Raw genomic sequence first — 11147 nt, 5'->3', positions numbered from 1 at the left:
TTACTAAAAAGAATTACAAGAAAACAAATGTATAAAGGCACAACAACAATTCTTGACCCTTATTAAAATCACACTAATAATATTTGTAGCTTCCAATGATTGTGTCAAACGTCTTTTTTACTACTACATTCAATCATACAAGTAACAATGAAACGTTTTAATAACATAGAATGTTCGGTGTTTTATACACTAATGTCTCATTTACACATTCAGTTTGGCCTGCATGCATCTATACTATCTATACTAATATTATAAAGAGGAAAGATTTGTTTGTTTGTTTGTTTCGAATAGGCTCCGAAACTACTGGACCTATTTGAAAAATTATTTTTCCATTAGAAGCCGACATTGTCCCTGATGAACATAGGCTACTTTTTTTTTATTTTTATTTTTTGTTTCATGTGTGTTTTACGGCCTGGCCACGGGGATCGGCGGTGCGAACAGCGAAGCGGTGGGCGAGGCGATCATTCGCGCAGCACCGTTTGCAGGCCACGGGTACTCACGTTCGCCGCCGCGACTAGTAAGGAAGTCCGACATCGAAATGTCTATATTGTAACGGACGTGACGTCAGCTGTCATGCCCTGCCGCCAGCCAAGCCGCCAAGCCATATTAACACGCCCCCTTCCGCCATAGCCACCGCCACCGCCGCCAGCCAAAGCCAACGAAGGGGGGATAGTGTTAATAAAACAAGCCATGCCAGCCATTTCTAACTACTTTTCTGCATTCTTGCACAAATAAAAGAACTTGTCGTTACGCTGCTGGTTTTTATTGTCACATCATTTGCAACAATCAGAAGTGGCATAAAGAAATGAAACAACGTCATATACACGCTCAGATGTCTCGGTCTTCTGACAAGTTTGAAGAAGATGAAGCTCCTATTTCACTGGCGAGGAAAGTGTTGAAAAATTGCTTCAGAAAGAGGTCCACAAGGCGATACTTGAGCTACAGGATGAAGAACCTGGAACAATCAAATCAAAGGGACTTCGACGTCGTCGGACCAAAAGCGCCTGCCGCCCTGTCCTTCCATCATTCTGGTTCACGTAGAGGGAAACTAAAAGAGCAGCAACGTGGTTACTCCACTGCGGCACTACGAGCTTCACGGCGCTTCACGAGATTCACGGCTACGAGCTTCCTTCTCCCTGCCTGCGACGCTGCTGAACGGCGAAGACAGCTACATCAAAGACATCAACATGGGCTCGGAGACCATCCTGTGGCCGCCGGGCGAGGTCCTGCCGAGGGCCAACAGCTGCGAGGAGCCACAGCCAAACAGCCAGGTGTGTTGCATTTCTACTTGCCCTAGCCATGCCATTACAAATATTTCGAGATTTGTGGGTAGAAATAAAAAAAATTAAAAGGAGCCATTAAATATTAGGAGTCATTCAGATTAAAAAAATACAGTATAAGCATTGCTTTGCTACGAATACACATGATTTAGGTATTGCCAATTTAGTTCAAATGCAAATTAAGCTTACTAGTGATCAGCCCGTGTATCGCCACTTTTAGTCATCGGCATTATAAAATAATCTGAATCTAGTCATGCTTCACCAGTAGTCTTATTAAGAAAAAGAACGGCGACAGTAGGCTATGCGTTGATTATCGTGCGTTAAACGCTATGGTAAAATATACAAGTATCCACCGAACAGTACTGCACGAGTTTAGATTTAGCCCAGGGCTACCATCAATTGAGCATTGTGCCAGACACACAACTGCTTTCATTACACCGCAAGGTCATTATTTCTAGTACACTAGAATTCCTTTTGGTTTAGCAAATGCGCCATCTGTATTCATGCGTTTCTTCTTTATCTCCACCTTGTTCCACTAGGTGGGGTAGTTAAATGCGTTTAATAAATAAAATAATTGAGTCTGTGGGTAGAAAAGAAATGGGTAAAAATAAATGTAGGTCAAATCGAGATACTAGCAATTTTAAACGATTTACATCTACCCTCAGTTGGTATAAAATCAGGTTCAATAATTATTGAGAAAGTACTTGGGAAATTTTATGGTGGAGACTTAAAATTAAATATGAGTAAATGCTCATTCTTGGAGGAACAAGTCACTTATTAGGTCATGAAATATCTTCAGACGGTATACAGCCGGGTGCAACAAAAATTGACGGCCGTTTCGCAGTGTCCTGTGCCAAATAATGCTTATAGTGTGCGACAGTTTATTGGTTTAAAAAGAAAAAAAAAGATAAATCATGGGTGTGGAGCCGTGAACAAAACGCGAATTTCGAACAACTGAAAAACAGCTTACGTTTCAAACCTGTGCTAGCTCTGTATAATCCTATGCTTCCTACAGAAATACAAACCGATGCGTGTAACTTAGGAATTTCTGGTATACTATTACAAAAACAAACTGACAACTCACTGCGGCCTGTTATACTATTTTAGCCGGGTTACTAGGAAGGAAGAATGTGTATCATAGTTAAGAGCTCATAACCTGGCGGTCGTACAATCGCTACGTAGGTTCCGTGTTTATGAAGTAGGTAAACATGATATAGTAGAAACTGATTGTACTGTGGTTTGTGCTACGCTTACCAAACGCGACATTATACCATGCATTGCGCGATGGTGAGTTTTGAAAGAAGATTATGACATTAGTGTTGAGTATAGACCTGGTGAACGTATGGAAAATTTGTAGACGCGCTTAATAGGCATCCTGTTGACATGATGAACGTGAATCGTCTTAGTTACTGATTGATTCTGTACTGTGCAATGTCAGGACGAAAAGCTTAGTTCGATTATAAAGCAATCTATACTAACATTATAAAGCTGAAGAGTTTGTTTGTTTGAACGCGCTAATCTCAAGAACTGTTGGTCCGATTTGAAAAATTCTTTCAGTGTTAAATAACCCATTTATTGAGAAAGGTTATAGGCTATATAACGCTAGCACCGCTAAGACCATCACTGGGTCACGCTAAGACCAATACAAGCGAAGTACCAGTAAGTAATGTTTCAAAATCGGGTTATTTTCCCTTTTGAGAGCTTCCGGTGCGTGCGCTGCAGAAACTGTTAAAGTTTCGCTAAAATAATGTGACAGAATTGTACCCCTTTAAAAGATCTAAAAAAAAAATGTCCGCGATAGCATATGTTAAGGTTGGCTCACTATAACGTTTTTTTTATGCTAATCAATTTGTACTAAAATAAAGCATTCTTTGTGAACTATATTCCACGCGGACGAAGTCGCGCTGATGTTAAAGATAATTATGAATGAACTAGTTCGAAAAATTTTTAAGGGAAATAGACTCGCAGTCCCTTCGGCTAAATGGAAAATTGTACAAATGCACTATGACGACATTTGTCACGTGGATCTAAATCATCGTTTAGCTCTGATTAAAAGCCAATATTGGTTTCTTAAAATGACACGCTTTATTAGGAAATACGTGGCAGCATGTCTTTATTGTACACGAGAAGGATAACTATGTTAAAAAAAAGAAGACTGTCTATATCCGATCTCTAAACCATCTGATACTATGCGCATGGTACAAATATATAACATGATGCCCTTCTGTAGGACATCTAAAGGGCACCAACCAGTACATGATCGTAATGAAAGATGCGTTGTCTAAATTTGTGATAGCTGAACTAACGCGTACTGTAAATTTAATCGGGACCATTCGTGCATTGAAAAATATATTAATAGGGTTTGTCCAGATACCCGAATCACGTGGTGACAGACTACGGGAAAGCTTTTACGAGTAGGTACTTTAAAAAAATATATCAGAAGATAAACAGTTTAGGCATACGTTAAACGGTATTGCTTGTCCGCGCGCTAATTGGCCAGGTTGAACAAACTAAACATACAATTTTGTGTTGCGGGCAACTGATCCTAGTGAAGCTTCAAATAATTTAGTGAACTCCGTTAATTGAGGCACAAACAACACAATTAAAAGTAACAGCGGCTACAAGCCTTGTGATTTAATCTTTGCGCGCTCTGGTAGGTCAATATGTGATGTTTCGATTCCTGGTCTCGAACCAGAAACTGTTGACGCACGGCGTAAGATAGCTGCAGCTAGGATAAAACAAGCGAGTACAATAATACACACAACATTAATATAAAAAAAAAGCTCATGTTTATAAGAAAAGGCATTTTGTATCGTAGAGACAGGCGCCAACTGGTTAGTAGCGCCGCTAGGATTAATACCAAATTAGACGATTTGTACTCAGGTCCGTATGTAGTAACTAAAGTAGTAGGTAACAATTGTTATCGAATTAGAAGTATATCTAAAAGGTTTACGAAGTTATAAAAACTTCACTGGCCTGGTATCAACAGATTCATTAAAGCCCTATAAAAGTATAGCCCATGTGTCCGATAGCGCTAGTAGTTCCGATGAGCAGCTCGAAACTGAAGACCTTATTGATTTATTTGAGAACTAAATGTTTTTGTGTGTTCCCCATTGCGGGAGCAATTGTTGCAGGATGGCCGAATGTAACGGACGTGACGTCAGCTGTCATGCCCTGCCGCCAGCCAAGCCGCCAAGCCATATTAACACGCCCCCTTCCGCCATAGCCACCGCCACCGCCGCCAGCCAAAGCCAACGAAGGGGGGATAGTGTTAATAAAACAAGCCATGCCAGCCATTTCTAACTACTTTTCTGCATTCTTGCACAAATAAAAGAACTTGTCGTTACGCTGCTGGTTTTTATTGTCACATCATTTGCAACAATATCGAAATTATCTCGATATTGCTTACAAATTAATAGTTTTTTGGTTCAGGACCTATTATTTGGAAAAGATTGTGAAGTACATGATTTGAATAAGAATCGGAGTATACCTATAGATGGAGAATTCCACAAGAAGTACGAGAAATACTTTGGGTGGCTAGACTTCCAAATAGCTGGTCTAGCTAGTATTTCAGCTATATATTTTTTTTATTGCTTAGATGGGTGGATGAGCTCACAGTCCACCTTGTGTTAAGTGGTTACTGAAGCCCATAGACATCCACAACGTAAATGCGCCACCCACCTTGAGATATAAGTTCTAAGGTCTCAAGTATAGTTAGAATGGCTGCCCCAACCTTCAAACCGAAACGCATTATTGCTTCACGGCAGAAATAGGCAGGGTGGTGGTACCCACCCGCGCGGACTCACAAGAGGTCCTACCCCCAGTAATTACGCAAATTATAATTTTGAGGGTTTCATTTTTATTACACGATGTTATTCCTTCACCGTGGAAATCAATCGTGAACAAAAAAATTTGTTGAGTACGTATTTCATTACAAAAATTGGTACCCGCCTGATATTCGACTACCGGTGCATCGCTCAACACCGGACGTCTTATCCGTTCGGCCACGACGAGTTTAAAAGTATAAAAAAAAAAATTAATAAAAAATATAAAATATAAAAATTTCGGCGTTCATTTTTCGCGGCGAAAACAACTAAACTCATTTAATCACTGCACTATTCGCCGCGACTACCGCTCGACTCCGTGGCTTGCGCCGTCCTTATGCATGCATTTGTTTTGCTCGCCCGCCGCATCGTAAGTCGCCCGCGCGATTCGCTCGGTACATTTCGCCGGTCGCTTCGCCGGTCGCCGCACAGTGGGTCGATTCTATGATTTTAGTGACTTAGGGACCAACTTTGTTTTTTTATAATTTTTTTTATGTAGATAGATAGAGCTCGTTAATCTCAATAATAATTGTTTTGGGCAAAAATTACAAAAACTTTATAGTTTGGTCAGAAAAATGTGTTTTGTGATTTTTTTGTATGGAGCGGGTCACATTAAATTAAATTCCTGCTAAGTACCGCGAGGTCCCGCTTTGAAACTTTATTTTCCTTATACCTTGTCTAGTCTACTATCATTTGATGCTATGAACATGTGCATAAAGTTGCAACTCTGCCAAATAAATGGATCGAAAAAAATTAATAAATACATAGAATAAAAACCTTTATATTTTTTTTCGTAAGTGCTTTTAAGTTAAATTTGATATGGATTAGTAAGTAAAAGCACGTAATGATACCCATAATTACATAATACCTAACAACAATACATTTAGTAGGTCTCTAATTATGCAATCTCTCTAAATATTATATATTTTGTTTCACCTTTCGATCTTTGGGTCAGAAGACGAAAGAAGATTGTGTAAAATATCCTCATTAGTCGACGTTCTACTTCTCATTCTTGAATAACAACTCTCTGTATATTTCCGAAAATCTTTATTGCGAGCTTCCACTGCCTCTTCGGAGAGTTTACCTATACGAATGGCACCAAAGTTCTTCATTATTGTATATCACTGCCATATGCCAACAATTTATGGATACTGGAAAGCATATATTATAATACCAGGGATATAAATTAACATACAATTCTGCAGTATATCTAAAAAATTCCGAAAAATTGGAAACGCGCTCTCCAGATGCAACAAAGTGAAGAATCACGTGAAACCTCTCTATTAAATCTTTAAGTATTCCTGTTATGCGGGCTGTTTCTTCTGCATCCCTGAAAAATCTTCTGGCAGTATTGCCATTATTGGTTGTTCCTACTCCTTGCTTGACAGCATCTATAAGTAAACCGCATTCCTTTTTAAACGCTTGCTGTATAGCACTTTTTCTGGTTGTTATTTTTTCTTTGTCATCGCCCCTTGCAACTCCATTTCTTGAAGTCCAAACGATAAGACGTAAAAAAAGTGTCATTTAAAAAATTATCTCACAGGAAACTACATACGATGAAAAAATTGTGAAGTAATAAAATTATATTTACCGATATGAAGTAAGCACTCCATGCATCTTATCCAGGCAGGTAAAGATGGCATTCCATACTGGAATATTTCTTCATTATTTTCTCTTTGATAAGCAAGTCACTCCAAAAAGCTCTGACGGTTTTGCTTTGCAAATATCACAGACAGCAGAAAATGTTTCTGACAAATATGAGGTTATTTGTCCGTCTATCATCATCATGTGCAATTGATGCTTAACTTCAACTTGTTTGATTTTTGATGGCTGAAGTCTTTCTATTTCTTCCGTTATGCTAGCTTTTATAATTGTCACTGTTGACTGCGTTTCTTTTGTAAATTTAAACATTATTGGACGGCAATAAAAAGTTGATGAGGGTAGGTCGTTTTCCCAAACAATTGTTCCATCAAATTTCTGAAGCCTTATAGGAACTAGACTGACCATGAAAATAGATGAATCATCAAACTCTGTTTCAGTTTTTTCTTTATAATTACTTTGACCTGGGGCTCTATCAAAGCCTATTTGCTTATAAGCAGTAGCTCTCTTGCAGAGTCCAAATCCGAAGTAATCACATCTAAAAGCCTATATAGCGCCAAGTTTAGTAATGCTTGCATTTTAATAGCAGCTCCTTCTTCAGTAATAATTACCTCGTCTTTCCCTGGATAACATTTGGTCTTTTCTTGCTTAATTTTATATTAAGAAGGGTATAAATCAGACCCATTTTCACTTGCTGCTTCTCTTAGGTTTATATACTGCCACTTAATTTAAGTGAAACTAATATTGCCTTATCGGGAGAATATGTACTACTTTTCACTTTACTTGTAATTAAATACTCCTTAACTTTTTCTAGATCTTCGGGGTGATTTGACAAGTAGTTCATTATTTCTCCTACATCTTCATTTCTAGTGTTTCTCAAACTAGCAATTGTAGTAGCTTTCATTTCATCCGGGGATAACGAAAGCGATTGTTAAATTTGTTCAATGCGTCTTCGTTTTTGCCTGGATCCCAATTCTTCAAAAGGTTTTCGAGGTGCAAAAATAGATGTCGAGGCTTCTGTAGTACATTTGAGGGTGGTACATTTTCAACATCTTCAGTATTAGAAATCTCGAGCCTTTCATGTGCAGTGTTGATAGCTTCAGGTATCATTCCTTCGGGCCAGTTTATTGCACATTCTAACCAATCACATTTTTTTCTTATAAACTGTGCTAACATGCGACTACTTCGTTTCCATATTGCACTTATATTTGAACAAAATTGCGTACAGAATTTTTGGAGCCCAACTTTTTTCTCTTCGGTCACGTTTATTTGATTTTGTAGGAATTGAAAGAGTTTTTTTATTATCAGACAGCGACAGTAGTTGCTCTCTTAAAATCATAAATAATTCTAAATTGTTAACAAAATTATCAATTATAACGGAAACAGTAAGATCACAACGACAATCACGAGATGTTAGTAGTAGTACGAATAAACGAACACTAGTTAGTATATAATAAACATGGTCACTTTATACTTCCAGAGACAAACAAATGTTTACTATATTTTCTACTACCCAGTAATGGCTGCTTAACTAATTATCCTCATTAAATAATGTTAACTATCCTAATAATTAGAGAGATTGTTTAATTAGAGACCTACTAAATGTATTGTTGTTAGGTATTATGTAATTATGGGTATCATTACGTGCTTTTACTTACTAATCCATATCAAATTTAACTTAAAAGCACTTACGAAAAAAGTTATAAAGGTTTTTATTCTATGTATTTATTAATTTTTTTCGATCGATTTATTTGGCAGAGTTGCAACTTTATGCACATGTTCATAGCATCAAATGATAGTAGACTAGACAAGGTATAAGGAAAATAAAGTTTCAAAGCGGGACCTCGCGGTACTTAGCAGGAATTTAATTTAATGTGACCCGCTCCATACAAAAAAATCACAAAACACATTTTTCTGACCAAACTATAAAGTTTTTGTAATTTTTGCCCAAAACAATTATTATTGAGATTAACGAGCTCTATCTATCTACATAAAAAAAATTATAAAAAAACAAAGTTGGTCCCTAAGTCACTAAAATCACAGTATCGACCCACTGTGCGCCGGTGCGCGTGGCTTGTTAGGTACATTTCTATGCTCTTATTTTAGTCGCTAGACGCTTCGCCGTTCGCACCGCGCGAATATTCGTATCGGCGAATGTCCCGTGGCCAGGCTGTTAATGTTTCCGAAGCGAAGCGAGGGCGGGTCGCTAGTACTTAGATAAACGAGGTAGGTCATGTGGATTATGGCAATAGCGTAACTCGCACAATCTTGAGCCAGTTATATAAATACGTTGTGTTACATAGATATAGATAAGACAAGCTAATAAAAGGGGAATATGAAAAAAAAAACTGTATACAACTAAACGAGTCGTTGTTTTGTAAATCAGACTAAATAAAACATGATAATACTCAAATTGTTTAATTTAATAATTAAATATAGACGTATTAGACATTTTTAAAGATTTCAATTCGTTGCAATTTTTCTTCACATAGCGTTTTTTTAGATAACACCTTCTGTACCACAACATTTAGTTTTATTACCATTTTTAGGCTTTTATAGTATTTGATTTTAGGAATTTATTAGTGGTATTTGATTAGTGGTAAGACGACATGTGAGACGGTATACAAATCAAATCAAATCAAAAAAGTTTTATTCAACATAAATGAAAGTACATGCTTAGTCTTGTTGAACGTCAAAAGAACTACCGCCAATTCACAAGAATTAGCTTCCGTCCTGAGAAGAATTGGCAAGAAACTCAGCGGGTATGTCTTTTTTTTTTTTTTTAAATATTAGATTTTTTTTTAATATTAGATTTACCTAGATAGGTACCACAACCCTGCCCTATTTCTGCCGCGAAGCAGTAATTAATGCGTTTCGGTTTGAATGAAAGGACAGCCGCTGTACTTTAAAACTAAGATTTAGAACTCATGTTTCAAGGTGGTGGTATTTACGTTATGGATGTCTATGTGCTCTGGTAAACACTTAACACTAGGTAAGTTGTAAGCTGGTCCAACCATCTAAACAACAACAAAAAATCTATATTCATGATAAGCTGTTTTGAAATCAGTCCATACACATTAACCTTACGAGGAAAAAACAAGAGCATAAACTTTATCTGTATATTGGGCTCTTTAGTGTCAATTTTTTTCGTACTCTCTCAATGTTTCCTTTCAAATCCGGATTCAATAGAAATCTTGCTATATTTGCAACGAGATCGTTGTTATACGCTACGGTTAATCCATCAAGCTCTGTCACATTTACCTACCGTTAACGTTAATACATAGTTTTCCTAAATAAGTTTAGCTCGTACGTTTATTAGGCACCTAAGTTGTAACTATACTGAGATCTTAGAACTTATATCTCAAGGTGGGTGGCGCATTTACATTGTAGATGTCTATGGGCTCCAGTAACCACTTAACACTAGGTGGGCTGTGAGTTCGTCCACTAATATAAATAAAAATAAATAAAATAAAAAAGCATTTTATAAAAACCCATAAAAAAACTAATACATTTTACATAACTTGTTTTTTTTTTTAATTTTACTATTTTATTATTTTTATTTAACTAACTTTGACTTTCAGTAGATTTGTTTTTAGTTAAAATTAGCGTGAACCCCTCTGTTTGAGGGTAAAGGCCTCCTCTCTGGAGATCCTCCTCTATTAAGATCTCTGTATGCCCAATAGTCTCAATCTGTGACCTTGTCCATCCACAGTTTACCAGCCGTCCCTTCGATGTCGTCAGCCACCAATACAAAACTAATACCCCCAAGGTATGAAAGAAAGAACTTTGAAGTCTGTCTTCTTTGTTTCAGTTACGCAGCTCGGACCATCTCTATGACCACAAACCCTTGTTCCACAGACCCTCGACTACTACAAACCCTTGACTCATTCCCACTGAGTTTCTCGCCGGATCTTCTCAGTGGGTTGCGTTTCCGATCCGGTGGTAGATTCTGCGAAGCATGGCTCTTGCTAGGGTCAGTGTTAGCAACACTTCCGGTTTAAGACCCGTAAGCTCACCTACACGTCAAGGAGAAGCTGAAATAGCCTCTCAAGGCGATCAGCAAGGTAGGAAAAAAAACTTGACTCATCTCTGTAAAAAGCGTTGGAAGATTCTGCTAAATATGTAGGTACATAGATATATTTTTAATATTGTTTGATTGCCGCGTGTGTGTAGGGAGATGAGCTCTTGGTCCTCCGGATTCAGTGGATCAGAGCTTATAGTTCCACAGTCTCGACGCCACTCACTTCTTCTCCTCAATGAGTATCCGCAACCCGCATCTTACCTACTTCTATCGCGAAACATGTGCGAACCCGGTCTGAAGGGCCGTGCAGCTCTACTGGTGGTAGGACCTCTTGTTAGTCCGCACGGGTAGGTACCACCTCCCTGCCTATTTCTGCTGTGAAGCAGTAATGCGTTTCGGTTTGAAGGGTGGGGCAGCCGTTGT

The 11147-nt window shown here is 38.0% G+C and overlaps 1 long non-coding RNA gene across 1 annotated transcript; it reads left to right on the top strand.

Moving 5' to 3' along the window:
* Positions 1–243: 243 nt before the first annotated feature.
* LOC149503207 (uncharacterized) lies at positions 244–4859 on the top strand. Its single transcript, XR_016323027.1, has 2 exons — positions 244–1271; positions 4415–4859. It is a non-coding gene; the product is annotated as an uncharacterized LOC149503207 (long non-coding RNA).
* The last annotated feature ends 6288 nt before the right edge of the window (positions 4860–11147 follow it).

The sequence above is a fragment of the Bombyx mandarina genome, chromosome 04 (assembly GCF_030267445.1).
Source record: "Bombyx mandarina strain Sakado chromosome 04, ASM3026744v2".
NCBI classification, from domain to species: domain Eukaryota; kingdom Metazoa; phylum Arthropoda; class Insecta; order Lepidoptera; family Bombycidae; genus Bombyx; species Bombyx mandarina.
This window is presented reverse-complemented; position numbering and strand designations above follow the sequence as displayed.